The sequence below is a fragment of the Hylaeus volcanicus genome, chromosome 6 (genome assembly GCF_026283585.1).
Source record: "Hylaeus volcanicus isolate JK05 chromosome 6, UHH_iyHylVolc1.0_haploid, whole genome shotgun sequence".
Classification (NCBI taxonomy): domain Eukaryota; kingdom Metazoa; phylum Arthropoda; class Insecta; order Hymenoptera; family Colletidae; genus Hylaeus; species Hylaeus volcanicus.
Genome location: NC_071981.1, coordinates 5,581,955 through 5,595,196, shown reverse-complemented (window position 1 = coordinate 5,595,196; position 13,242 = coordinate 5,581,955). Strand labels below are relative to the sequence as shown.

At 36.9% G+C, this 13,242-nt stretch overlaps 1 protein-coding gene and 1 long non-coding RNA gene across 2 annotated transcripts in view; one reads left to right on the top strand and one right to left on the bottom strand.

Annotated features, from left to right (window-relative positions):
* The window catches only part of LOC128878250 (uncharacterized), a 246,294-nt gene that overhangs the window by 54,122 nt on the left and 178,930 nt on the right, over positions 1 to 13,242 (top strand). The gene's annotated exons all lie outside the window — the stretch shown is intronic.
* Positions 11,263 to 13,242, bottom strand: part of LOC128878251 (uncharacterized) — a 63,017-nt gene continuing 61,037 nt past the window's right edge. The window contains exon 3 of the long non-coding RNA XR_008457366.1: positions 11,263 to 12,445. This is a non-coding gene — a long non-coding RNA (uncharacterized LOC128878251). The remainder of the gene's footprint in view (positions 12,446 to 13,242) is intronic.

Genomic DNA, 13,242 nt, shown 5'->3' with positions numbered 1-13,242 from the left:
CAAATAAATGTTTGATTAGAAATATGTACGTAAATAGATTCTACACGTTTGTATATTCACAATGAAAAATTTATTTGGAAACATCGTATTTATTGTTTAATTTAGATAAATTTCTTTAAGAGACATAGAGGGTTATATTTATGGAATTGACTGTATATTTTCATTATATGTAGTAGGAGAAGATAGAGTGACTCCTTAATTTATCACTCAATAAAATTTAAAAATTTGCCAGAAAGAGAAACACGTAATATGAGAGCATAGATTTCTTAATTTATTACTCAATAAAATTAAAAATTTGCCAGAAATAAAATGAATAAGCCGTTAATCATCAATCAGTTGCCATTATTTTCTTAGGATGAATCTATAATTTTGACATATATTCATCTTCATGAAGCCATTGTCTCGATCGCTGGCAATTATCCTAAAATATCCATTTTCCACTCCAAGTTATGACACATTTTAAAAATGGACTTTGTTTGGTTCTTTGAAGTAGCAAACGGACTGTTTCCATTCTTTTAAGCCCCCGCGAGCTACTCTACTCATTAGGGACTACATCTGGCACGATTTTCCTCTTGTTTCTGTAAAAAGACACGAGGCCTGAATTTCACAGGCTTCAAAAAATTCCTACATTCACTACATAACCTTTTTTACGTACTTGCACTGATCTACCAAGCTTCTACATAAAAGAACAGTTTTTTGATGAGGAATATATAAGATATTTGTTTGTATGAATGTTTAACAGAAGATTAATAAGTCTTATTCTAGAGGGCAATAGTTTAAGAATGTACATAAAAGATCAGCTTTTTTGAGGATCATTTAAAATATTTGTTTGTATGAATTCTTAACAGAAGATTAATTAGGAAATTCAAGTTTCTTGGTGCAACAATAGTATAGCAACAATCTCTCAATTTTAAACCTTCACCTATCAATATACAGTAAAGACTGCATAAATGCAAGGAAATCCAGTCGAGGTTTCTATTCTGTGTTTACTTTAATTTGGCTTGAGTCGAGCGTCGAACGTAGAAAAGGACAGAGTGAAAGAGAAAGAGTTCCGAGGAACAAAAACAGTCGGCCGAAATGTATCGGTGAGACAATAGATCATATTACACTGCTCGCTTCTCAAGGGGCAACTCCCCAGTAGTAGAGATAGTCACCTTGCATTTATCGAATCAGACCTGTCTAGTAGCACTCATCCAGTCTTTACTGTACTCTCGCTGTCACCTACAGAACATCCAAAAATCCACTTATTATCACTCCTTTAAATTCATCGCAGAAAAAAGCGAACATTCCCCGCGCAGGAACCCAACAAGTGCCCCTCACAAATGAAAGAAACCTCCTCCTGGAACAGATACGAAGTATGCCACCGATCAGGGCGCGCACCCTAGTCAGCAATGCGACCAAATCCACACAAGTGACCCAGCCTGACCCCGAAAAAGGACCCTCAGGACCCAGTTCGACCTCTATCAACCAATCGATACCATCCAACGTGGCTCTATCACCTCTATCGTCTTCGCGACGTTCTTAAAGACACCCAACCCCTACGAGACTATGACGTCATGAAGTTTCTGCTAGTTGCACTGCTAGGCTGCGTCTGCTCGGCCGATTACGAGCCGAGCGACAAATGGTCGTCGGGCTCCAGCGGAACGAGGAGCGACGACGACGACGACGATCTCGTCGCGTTCAACGAAAAGCTGCCCAAGTTCGCGAGGACCTTGCAGGACTTCGAGTCGTTGGTCGATGAGAGCGGGCAACGAGATGACAGGGCACGACCGAGGTTCCACTCGGGCGTGTTCCGGCTGGAGAATCCGGAGAGCCATCATCCCATTCGGCACGGACGTCGCCAGTTTCGATCCATGGACGTGAACGTCGACGTCGAGATACCGTGGCCGGTGAAGAAAGAGGCGGTCGTCGACGGCGATCTGGTGTTAGGCGGGCTGATGATGGTGCACGAACGGGAGGACTCGGTCAATTGCGGTCGCGTTATGCCACAGGGGGGCGTGCAGGCGGTGGAGGCGATGCTCTACACTCTGGATAAGCTGAACGAGGGCGAGGGGATCGTGCCCGGGGTGAAGATTGGCGCGCACATACTCGACGACTGCGATAAGGACACCTACGGGCTGGAGATGGCCGTCGATTTCATAAAGGGTGAGTAGGATGAGACTCGATATATTGCGGGGGATGAAAGAGAGAGGAAGGAATGGGATTGCGAGGTTTGGCTGGGGAAAAGGTGAATATCGTGGATTTTTGATATAAAGTGATTTATTGTGCGTTACGATAGTTGTTAGGGAAATTGTAGTTTATTTCTGAGCATATTTGGTATGGTGCATAAAAGAAATAATGAATTAGTCTTATATTCTAGGAGATAATAGTTTAAAGTTGTATATAAAAGAACAGTTATTTGATGAAGAATATATAAAATATTTGTTGGTATGAATTCTTAACAGAAAATTAATTAATCTTATTCTAGAGGGGAATAGTTTAAAATTGTACATAAAAGACCAGTTTTTTTATGAGGACCATATAAAATATATGTTTGTATGAATTCTTAACAGAAGTTTGATGAGTCTTATTCTAGAGGACAATAATTTAAAGTTATACATAAAAGAACAATTTTTTGATGAGGAATATATAAAATATTTGTGTGTATAAATTCTTAACAGAAGATTAATTAGGAAATTCAAGTTTCTTGATGGAACAATAGTTTATTATAATGGTCAGATTCTAATAATAATTAATATGGTGAATAATACCAGAAACAATTTTACAAAGAAAAATATCTGAATAGAAAAAGATGAATTGAATTATCTACATACATTAAAGAGTTTACAACAATTATTCTCTTACGTACATATTTACTGATGTACACATATAATTGCATAAATGATATTTTGCTGCTTTGCTATTATGTTTGGTAAATCTACCTTTGTGTCTACGCAGAGTGCATCGATTAATATCATGTATGCTTTCCGAATGAGATTTTGAATAAGCCAGTCAAAGTGTGGCAGCATTTGACGTGATATGGCTTATTCAGCATCCTCCATAGTGTTTCAATGCAATCTACATCCGATGACTCAGCTGACCACTTCATATCATTACACGTAACACCGTTGTCTAAACATTTCATCGCTTTGTAGCATTGTTCGTTTGTGCTATCCAATCCTGATATACATTGTTTAATGCATGAGGGTACAATGTAGTTTGATAGATTATCTACAGGATTCTGTAGGCCCACTATGCCCTACATTCTTAAATTTCACATTAATAATGTGTATTAGTATTATTCTATATCAAAGTGCATTAGCACAGTACATGAATCATAAAAGTATATTATTACTATTGCATTTAAAAATATATTAATATTATTGCATTTGAAAGTGTTTAATTCTGCACATTGCATTTAAAGATGCATTAATATTATTCCATACCAAAGTGCATTAACACAGTACGTTAAATTTTAAAGTGTATTAATACTATAACATTTAAATATTTAATTTCGTGCCACGTGTAAATTCTCTTATGGAAAATTCCTCCACCTTCATTTTCAATATTTACTATTATTGAAGTAAATACAACAGTGCTTCAAATATCGTATTAAAACAAATAATAGTATCCACGTCACTGACTCCCTTCTCAACCCTCAGGGGCTATAGCTACATCTGATTATTTATTGTAGCTACAGTACAGGCTTAGCGATCTCGAGGTACCCGAGCTATAAAGGGGTACCAGTAGGCCCCAAACAAAATTTACAGACTGTAATATAAAATCCTAAGGATTGATAAAAATAAATGTAAATGTGATATAGAAGAAGAACACATATTTCCAAGACTGATAAATTATAAGAAACAAGACTGATCAATTATAAGAAACAAGACTGATAAATTATAACAAACAAAACTGATAAATTATAACATACAAGACTGATAAATTCTAACATACAAGACTGATAAATTCTAACATACAAGACTGATAAATTCTAACATACAAGACTGATAAATTCTAACATACAAGACTGATAAATTCTAACAAATAAGACTGGACCAATAGGTGTAATAATCAATACAAAAACAATGAAACAAAGATAGAGACAAACTCCCTCGTCAGATGATTCGAAAAAAACGTTAGAGGAATATTCATAAGAACTCCGATTTCCAAGAATTTTTTCGAAAGTGCCCCGTAAACTGCAAGCATCGGTTTATGGCAAGGAAAATTCGAGCGCCATCAGAGTAATCTCCCACGCTGAACGCTGACACGGTTCCTGCTATTCAGCGAGCGTGTAATCGCGGTCTGGTACTTTAATAGGGCAAGATGCGCGGCGAAGTTGCGACATTAGACGTCCGGAACGATTTTCTTGAATCGTTAGCCCGATTACTTTTTTGCTCGGACCGCTGACAACGGTGAACGAACGAAAAAGAAAGTCCACTTGTAACATTGCCCGCTTTTATCTGCGAAAGTGTCCCGATAATTATCGCGGCCATTAGCGTTCTAAAGGGGACCTTCTCATTCAGCGAGAGCAGATGTGTTTTTTTTAGACCAAAAACAGCGCGCGGAGATGAATGTGAAAAAGTCACGATAGAATAACTCGGCTCTGTATTTTATTCTCCACCTGTCCTCAAATCTCTCGCTGGACACCGAAAACATTTAATCTATGTTTGCTTGGTTATTAGGAAAATTAACGGGATGCTTCGAGATTTTTTAATCAACTCTTTGGATTGTTTACTTTAGTTTTTGCTTCCCCTTTCTGCGAGCTGTGAAAGTATAATTATAGTTTGCTTTATGAGTCTGCAAAAGGGATTTCCAAATTGATCTGGAGGATTTTATTTGTTTTTTTTTTAACAAAATACAAGCGTGGAATGTACCTGACTTTGTTTGTTTTCCAATTTTAAATTGCTTTTTTAGAAATGATTAGATCCAGAAATCTTATCTTATCTTACTATTATATAAAGAGACAGCGTTTGTTTGTATGCACATACAAATTTCAAAAAGTATTTAATCAATTGATAGCAAATTTTAACAGTAGTTTCCTTGCTTCCTATGGAGTAACATAGGCTATGTTATTTTTAGAAAAATGATATTATTAGGTTGTCCAAAAAGTTTCTTTCGTTTTATTAATAATTATTACATACACAATATTTTATGTTTTATGTTACATTACAAAATTGTGTACAATTCATTTCGCTCCGTTACTGTTACAGCATCAATGTCTAAGAAATTAGATTGTCTATTTATATAAACACTGCCACAGAAAATAATTGAATGCAACTCACGAAAGAAACTTTTGGGACAAGCTAATACATTCGGGTTTAAATATGTAAGAATATGTTGAACACTGAGCGCTCTATATCCGCTACATAGTCCTTAACTACCGCTCCCAACCGCTAGGTGGCTGCGTGCGTTCGACGCCTACCCGAAAGAGAACTCGCAAAGTTTGTACGGTATATACAAGTTCCTTTCGGTCAACGAATCGTCCCCCAAAAAAACAACAACAAAATGTTGCATATTCCGGAGTTCTATAATATCACATTGCAATATATCCAAATTCTACTTTCTTTAAATAGTCCAAATTCTACTTAATCTTTAAATAATTAAATCTTTGCACTCAAGAAGTGCCTCTCAGTTACGACTAGGTTTTCTGTAGGTTTTTCTTTGGTACTCGAAGTGCCAATAAAATGATTGTCGTTGAGGCAAACGTGACCTGATTCTCAAATCTCAAATTAAGGATCCCATTTTCGAAGTTAATCTATGCTTAGCATTCGTGACAATAGAATGCTAAGAAAGCATCTCGAGTTGCTGATAGATACCAGAAAAGAGCCCTCGAGTGCAAAGGGTTAACCAACACAATATCACGACTAAATAGTCTCCCACCAAATTTTCTAAACATCCTTTAACTCTAATCACTTCTAATAATAAACTTAATTTGGATACTAGACAACGAAAGAAGTAAACTCATAAACATTTAAAAAATATTATTTTAAATACACCTTCAAAACCGTACGCCATTAATTTTCTTTTTTTTTATTTAAATATAAAAATCCCGAGGGAACATATTTAGCACCAGAGGAAAGGGTACCACCCTTCTAGATTGTATCGACGCCGAGAATTCATCGAGTTCCACTTGTAATATCGAAGTTCGTTCGAAACGGCGAACGAACGCGGAAATACGTCCGAATTCTACGAGGGTGCATACCTTGAATTCGGAATGGAAATTACTCACACTCGCGGGAGCATAATAAAAAAAGCGCGAGAAAGGAAATACAAATTACGGGTGAGAACGTCGATCGATAAACGCTTAACCTACAAGCTACCAACGCAACAAATTTGCAACGGTTAACGGAACAAGAAACGTGCCAGTTTATTTTAATCAGATCTTGCGAATGGAGGAAAACGTTTGCAGGGTGCAGGCGTCGACGATTGGAGGCGTGAATTTTAAAATTATTTTATTCTTTACTGCAAAATTTCCTTGAAGTTAGCATGTATTATTAGTATAAGGCGACAATTTATGTTTAGATGAACATTCACGTTATTAATTCTTAATTATTATTACGTAATAATTGCTACTTTAAAATTTAATTACGTTTATCGAATATCCATAATAACTCGAGGGACAAAGACGGTATACTTTTTACCTCGAGGGAAAGTATATCCAGATCGCGAAGGGGTTGGTTCGAGGTTTTGTTGTGATTGGATGAAAGATCGACTTCTTTATTAACTGCGTTTTTATGAAACTTCAAGATCTTACAATTACTTAAGATCTTAAGGTTTCATAAAATGAAGATTTAAAAGTTATAACCCCCCACCCCCACCCCCACCCCCACCCTGGGAGAATCCAACTTGAAACTTTAAAACCACTTCCCCTCGGAACGACTTTCCTCGGCTTGGTATCGAGAAAAATCTCGAGAAGTAATCAAGCCGAAAATCAATCGGCTGGAAATTTTATACGCACCTTGAAAACATATCAGCGGTTAGCATCGGAATTGTTACAATATTTCTTACTATTTTCTTAATAATTGTAGTATCAATGATGGATTCTACCTGAAACTTTAAAATGTCTAATATTATACCTTCGAGTTTTATTTAATTGTAATCGAATCAAGCCTGTTCAATTTACAATATATATTTTAAAAATTTGGTGTAATTTAATGTTTATTATGTGAAAATTGAATGGTAACTGTTCCTAGTCAAAATATAAATACTGTCTGTAGATCCGTCTCATAGTAAATGGATTACAGTAAGTGGAAAGCCAAGTGGAATACTCGTGTATGTAGTCCGACATGAAGAACAGAAATAATAGACTAGACAAGGACAATGGATACCAACAGAATTTAGGCATGGAAAATATAAACAGCACATAAACAAGCAAAAATAATAAATACTGTATAAAGTCATAACTATGCAAGTAGAACAGGTCCTATACATGGTCAGACATGAAAAATAGAAACTGTGCGTAACCAAACCAAATATATGTATTCACTTTAAACTAATACATATATGTTTATATATTAAATATAATTTATACACATATAATACAAAATACATATATTTATTTATTTTTATGTGAGTAGAAAATAAATTTGATAACCACGCGTTAACTCTCTTTAGTGAATCCAAAATAAAAATGGCCCACGCCCGTTTCGAGTGGTAATCGGAATTCGAGAGCAGCACGAAACACCTATCCTCCAGTTATACGCGCCACGCGATTAAAAGACGTACTGAATGGATACCGGAAATTCGATTAATGAGCACAAAGGACAGGTCGACAATGATGCGAAAATTGCTTGTACGTGTGCAACGATTTCTTTGTATCTTAGGCGCCGGTATCGTGGCCCGTCCGTGAAAATTTCGACGGTGTTGCATGATAGGAAATTAGTAGAGCAATGCACTGTCTCATGAATAATTATTATTAGCCTATTTTGGAATAATGAATTATTTAGAGATTTTAGATTTTGAGAATATAATTTTCAGTGTTGATTTTATATATGTAAATGGAGTAGATTTAAAGTAAACGTTTTAAAGATGCAATGGCAGAATTAGTGATGAAATAGAATTGACAGACTATTTGACTGTGTCTTTGATAGATAATTAGTTGGAATGTAAATTTTAGTTATGCGGGGTTGCCAATGATCAGGGGCACCTCCCCACGCCTAGTATCTAGCAACCCGCTGGACTGCTGTGTAGCTTCGGTTCCCAATGATCAGGGGTACCTTTCGCGCCTAATAGGTAGCAACCCGGTAGGCAGCCTGTAGCGTTGTTGCCAATGATCAGGGGCACCTTCCGCGCCTAGTAGCTAGCAACCCGCGGAGGTCTGTAGCGTTGGTTGCCACCATTTAGGGGCACCTTCTGTGCTTAGTAACTAGCACCCATAGGGGTCTGTAGCTCCGGTTGCCATTGATCAGGAGACCTTCTGCGCCTAGTAGCTAGCAACGCGCGGAGGATTGTAGCTCCGGTTGCCAATGATCGGGGGCACCTTCCGCGCTTAGTAACTAGTACCCATAGGGGTCTGTAGGTCCGGTGGCCATAGATCAGGGGACCTTTTGCGTCTAGAAGATAGCAAGCCGTCAGGCGACTTGCAGTGACGGTTGCCATCGATCAGGGGCATCTTCCGCGCTTAATAGCTAGCAACTTGCGAGAGTCTGTAGCTCCGGTTGCCATTGATCACGGGACCTTCTGCGCCTAGTAGCCAGCAACGCGCGGAGGACTGTAGCTCCGGTTGCCAATGATCAGGGGCACCTTCCGCGCCTAGTAGGTACCAACTACCAACTCGCGAGAGTCTGTAGCTCCGGTTGCCATTGATCACGGGACCTTCTGCGCCTAGTAGCTAGCAACGCGCGAAGGACTGCAGCTCCGGTTGCCAATGATCAGGGGCACCTTGCGCGCCTAGAATCTAGCAACCCGCCTGACTGGCTGTAGCTTCGGTTGGCATCGCTCAGGAGTACAGATCATTTTACTGTAGATCATTTTACTGTATAATATAATTAATTGCAATATAAATTTTAATGATCCAGTGGAAAAGAGGAACCCGAAGAAATTATTCCGTGGCTATTGTAGAGTATACGAAAAAGCCCAGTGGACTTTTTCGGTCGTCGAGATATAGTCCAGTTTCTGCACGAAGAATTTTAATGGTCGCGGTGGGTGATTAATCGTTATCTATCGTTGCTGCGGCAGGCTTTCAAGGATGCAACGCGCCACTTGGAATATTTCCAAGTCATCTTTGTACACTTTTTTCAGATATACATACATGCTATGTTCCGAATGTGGAAATGTAAATTAGGAAAGGCTCTAGGTTACTGGGCATAATTTTATTCAAATGATAAGTGACAAATGAAATATAACCAGAATAGTTTAGCACATCAGTTTCTATTCGTTCGACATAAATTCCATGAGTTAAATTTATTTTAAAAAATAACACACACGTGGGAAAATTATGCTTCATAGTCATGTTGTCATTATTATCATTTTAATTCTTTGTTATAGTCATGTTTAATACATGCGAATAACAATTGTACATTATTATCATTCTATCAATTCTTTTTTGGAAAACATTTCTACTCCTTCAATTCGAAATTTATCTTAATAATACCACGATCGCCAAAAAGTAGTTAATCTTAGAATATTGAAATTCATTTCCAGGTGGGAACAACATGAAAAATTTGAAAGAAATTTACGTAATTGTTTCACGGTTTCGTAATTATTTTTCACAATCCTCACCATCCGGAATTCTCTTTTTGTTTGCGCAGCCGTGAATAAAGAAATTCGCAGCTAAAATAATAACAAACTTGGAGGGTTAGTTTGAAGGAAAAGTTTAGGAGATAAAATATCGTAGAGAATTGAGACGGAATCAAGCATTTTTATCGAAGTTTCGTTTATCCGGAATTCTCCGTCGACACCCTTCGCAGATGCCAATACTTAATATTGATAAGAATCTGCTAACTTCCTCGAACCTAATGAAGATAAAAGAAAATATAGATGGGTTGCACGATTTCGTTTGATTATTTGGGTCGCGTCACTCGCGAAAAGAAATCTAACAACGATAGAAACATTTTACAAGACTTCTTGTGTTCTATTCGTTTATCTCAGCTTCTTTTAAAAGAATATAATAACTTTTCCAAATTTGCTTACTTATTTAGGTATAGCAGAAATAATAAGCATCTTATCTGCAATATAATTAATGAAATTATTAAATTTCAATAGCTATTTTGACTGGTTCATAAGTTTTATATACCTTTAATTCTTTCTTTTATCGAAAATGTTAACATTGATTCATACAGAGCGAATTTTCGTGACGTGAATGCATTGTAGGAATGAATTTTTATTTAAATTCCTTCGCCGAAAACGAACTTTAAAGAAACTGCGCAAACCGACAGGCCGTAGATCTGCTTAAATATTCAACATCTGCGGTAAAGTAATTTGGCCTACACGCCAAGACCAACGTTACGAGCAACCGGATTATTCATATGACCAACCACGTTCCTTTTTACGATACACGACACAGACAACCTTAATTTTATTGTCGAGGGTGCCAGGTGTTCTCGATTCAATTTCAATTATGAGTAACTGAGAAATTGTCTGCGCAATGTTTATATTTATTAATAAAGTAAATCGTTAGTGAGAATCTCCATAGCTCCAAGAAGCAGCTTAACATGATCCCCTAAGAAACGAAAAGAATACTCGTTCGAACATCTACAATCTCCGCGAGCATACTTACGTACGATTCGACTTTGAAGGAAAAAATCCTGATAAAAATCAGCGTTATCCTAAAATACACAGTAACAAGGGAATTCGACGAACACTTGGTCGTTCTCGTTTTCCATTTTCATTGGACTCGAGGGGGTATTAATACTGTTTGCGATGGAAATACCTGTTATCGAAACGGGACGCCACCGCGAGAAAGCTATAAGCTTCTCTCAAACTTTAATATTGATATAAGTAGGATCGAAGAGCTTTCATCCCTCCTTTCCATCGTGATGCAACAATTCCACGGAAACGTTTCAATTATAGAAGTACTTCCTTTCGCTGCTGGCAAACAATTTCGCATAATCTTCGGGCGAAAGCAAACGGAGGGAATTGTCGGCATCATAAAACACATTATCGTTCGCTCCAAGTTTCGGAACTTGTTTAATAAACGCTTATACTTGGCCGAGATAGGAGAGGGAAACTAAAATCTCATTCTCTTCTGTTATGTACCTTTAATAATTATAATTGAAGGGGTACGAAGACTGTAGTGGTATCAGTTAAATTTATAAATACAGTGGCATTAAAGATGAGGCCTCAATATAAAAATATAATATAATATGTGCAGTAAAGATTACTATTATTATTATTTATAAATCATCACACATTTCATTACGCGCGCAATAAATACTTACAAGCCGACAATAAAATATGGAATAAATTAATATTAGGTTATTCAAAAAGTTTCTTCCATTTCCTTAAATAGTAATACATGCACAACATTTTATGTATAATGTTACATTATTGAATTGCGTACAATTTATTTTGCTCCATTACAGTTACGACATTAACATTTAAGAAATTATGTTGTCTAATTCTATAAACACTGCCACACAAAATAACTGAATGCAAGTCATGGAAGAAACTTTTGGCATGTCGAACGGTATTGTAATTGATAGGATACAAAGATTATAGTGGTGTCAGTCGAATTTATAAATACAGTGGCATCAATGGTAAGGCCTTAATATAAAAATATAATGTAATATATGCAGTAAATATTACTATTATTATTATTCACAAATGATCACACGCTTAATTACACACGCAGTAAATACTAACAAGTCGACAATAGAATACGCAATAAATTGATGCCATAACTTTACAAGGCATGTCGAACGGTATTATAATTGAAGGGGTACAAAGATTATAGTGGTGTCAGTCGAATTTATAAATACAATGGCATTAAAGATAAGGTCTTAATATAATAATATAATATAGTATGTGCAGTAAAGATTACTATTATTATTATTCATAAATGATCACACATTTCATTACACATGCAATAAATACTAACAAGTCGACAATAGAATACGGATTAAATTGATGCCATAATTTCGCAAAGCATGTCGAACGGTATTTATACTGCGTTTTTAGATAGTGAAACAATGAGACGTACGCAAGTCCCGATATGTCACATGACGATCGTACGAAGTATTCGCAGTATTCCTCCAGCTTTCGTTATTTTAAATCGTGGGAAGGAATCTCTTGGCGCAGCTTTGAAACATCATAAAAGATTCAACAACGCAGAGAAACGTTTACGTACACCGGGGGTCCTTGGGGATAGATAACCTGGCGGGGTAAAAATGGAAACGCGGAATAAAAGTCGTCCAAATGCGCGACAGAATAAATTTCGTAGCTCGTTATTCCCTTTTCTCGGCGAGTACAAAGACTCTTCTTTCTGATGGAGGTATTCTGTTTTCATAGCTTCCTGTCGATTTCCCTTAAAACGACGAATTCAATCCTTACTTAATAGAACACAATTAACGCGACGTCGGATTTGTTAATAGGTACAAGTAGGAAATTAACCCTTTGCACTAAATATATAAGAATAATATATTTTAACATTGGAAATGTTTTAATAGATATAAGCAAAAGTGAACATCACATATTTAATAAATTAATTTTATTTAGTGGCCGATAAATGATCGTATTTTTCTTGATTCTTCTACGATTAGTTTAAAGTACTCCATAAGCAATACTACCTATTTATATAAAAATAGAGACAAGGAAAAGGACAGCGACAAACTTGTAAGCTATAAAACTCGAAATTCAACCTTGTTGAAGTTACATTTTACAGTTGCAACTCTGCTAGTTTATCGCAAGCGGCATCCTTGCACATCCTAACATCTCCTAACACCTGGTGGCACCTCTAAACGCCTTCCAATACTTCCAATCTGACACGTCTTGACACGTTTAACTACCTCCAAAAACTTCCTCACACCTCGTAACACTCTCTAACACTTCCTCACACCTTCTATTAGCTCCTATCACCTTCTAACGCTTTCCCACACCTCCTATTACCTCCTCATACCTCATCACACCTTCTAATAGTTCCTCGTATCTCTTAACACCTTCAAACACTTCCTTACACCTCCTAAAACCACACAACACCTCCTAATACCTCGACACCTTCTAACACCTTCTAACACCTTCTAACACCTAACACCTTCTAACACCTTCTAACACCTTGTAACACCTTGTAACACCTTCTAACATATCTTCACACCTCATAACACC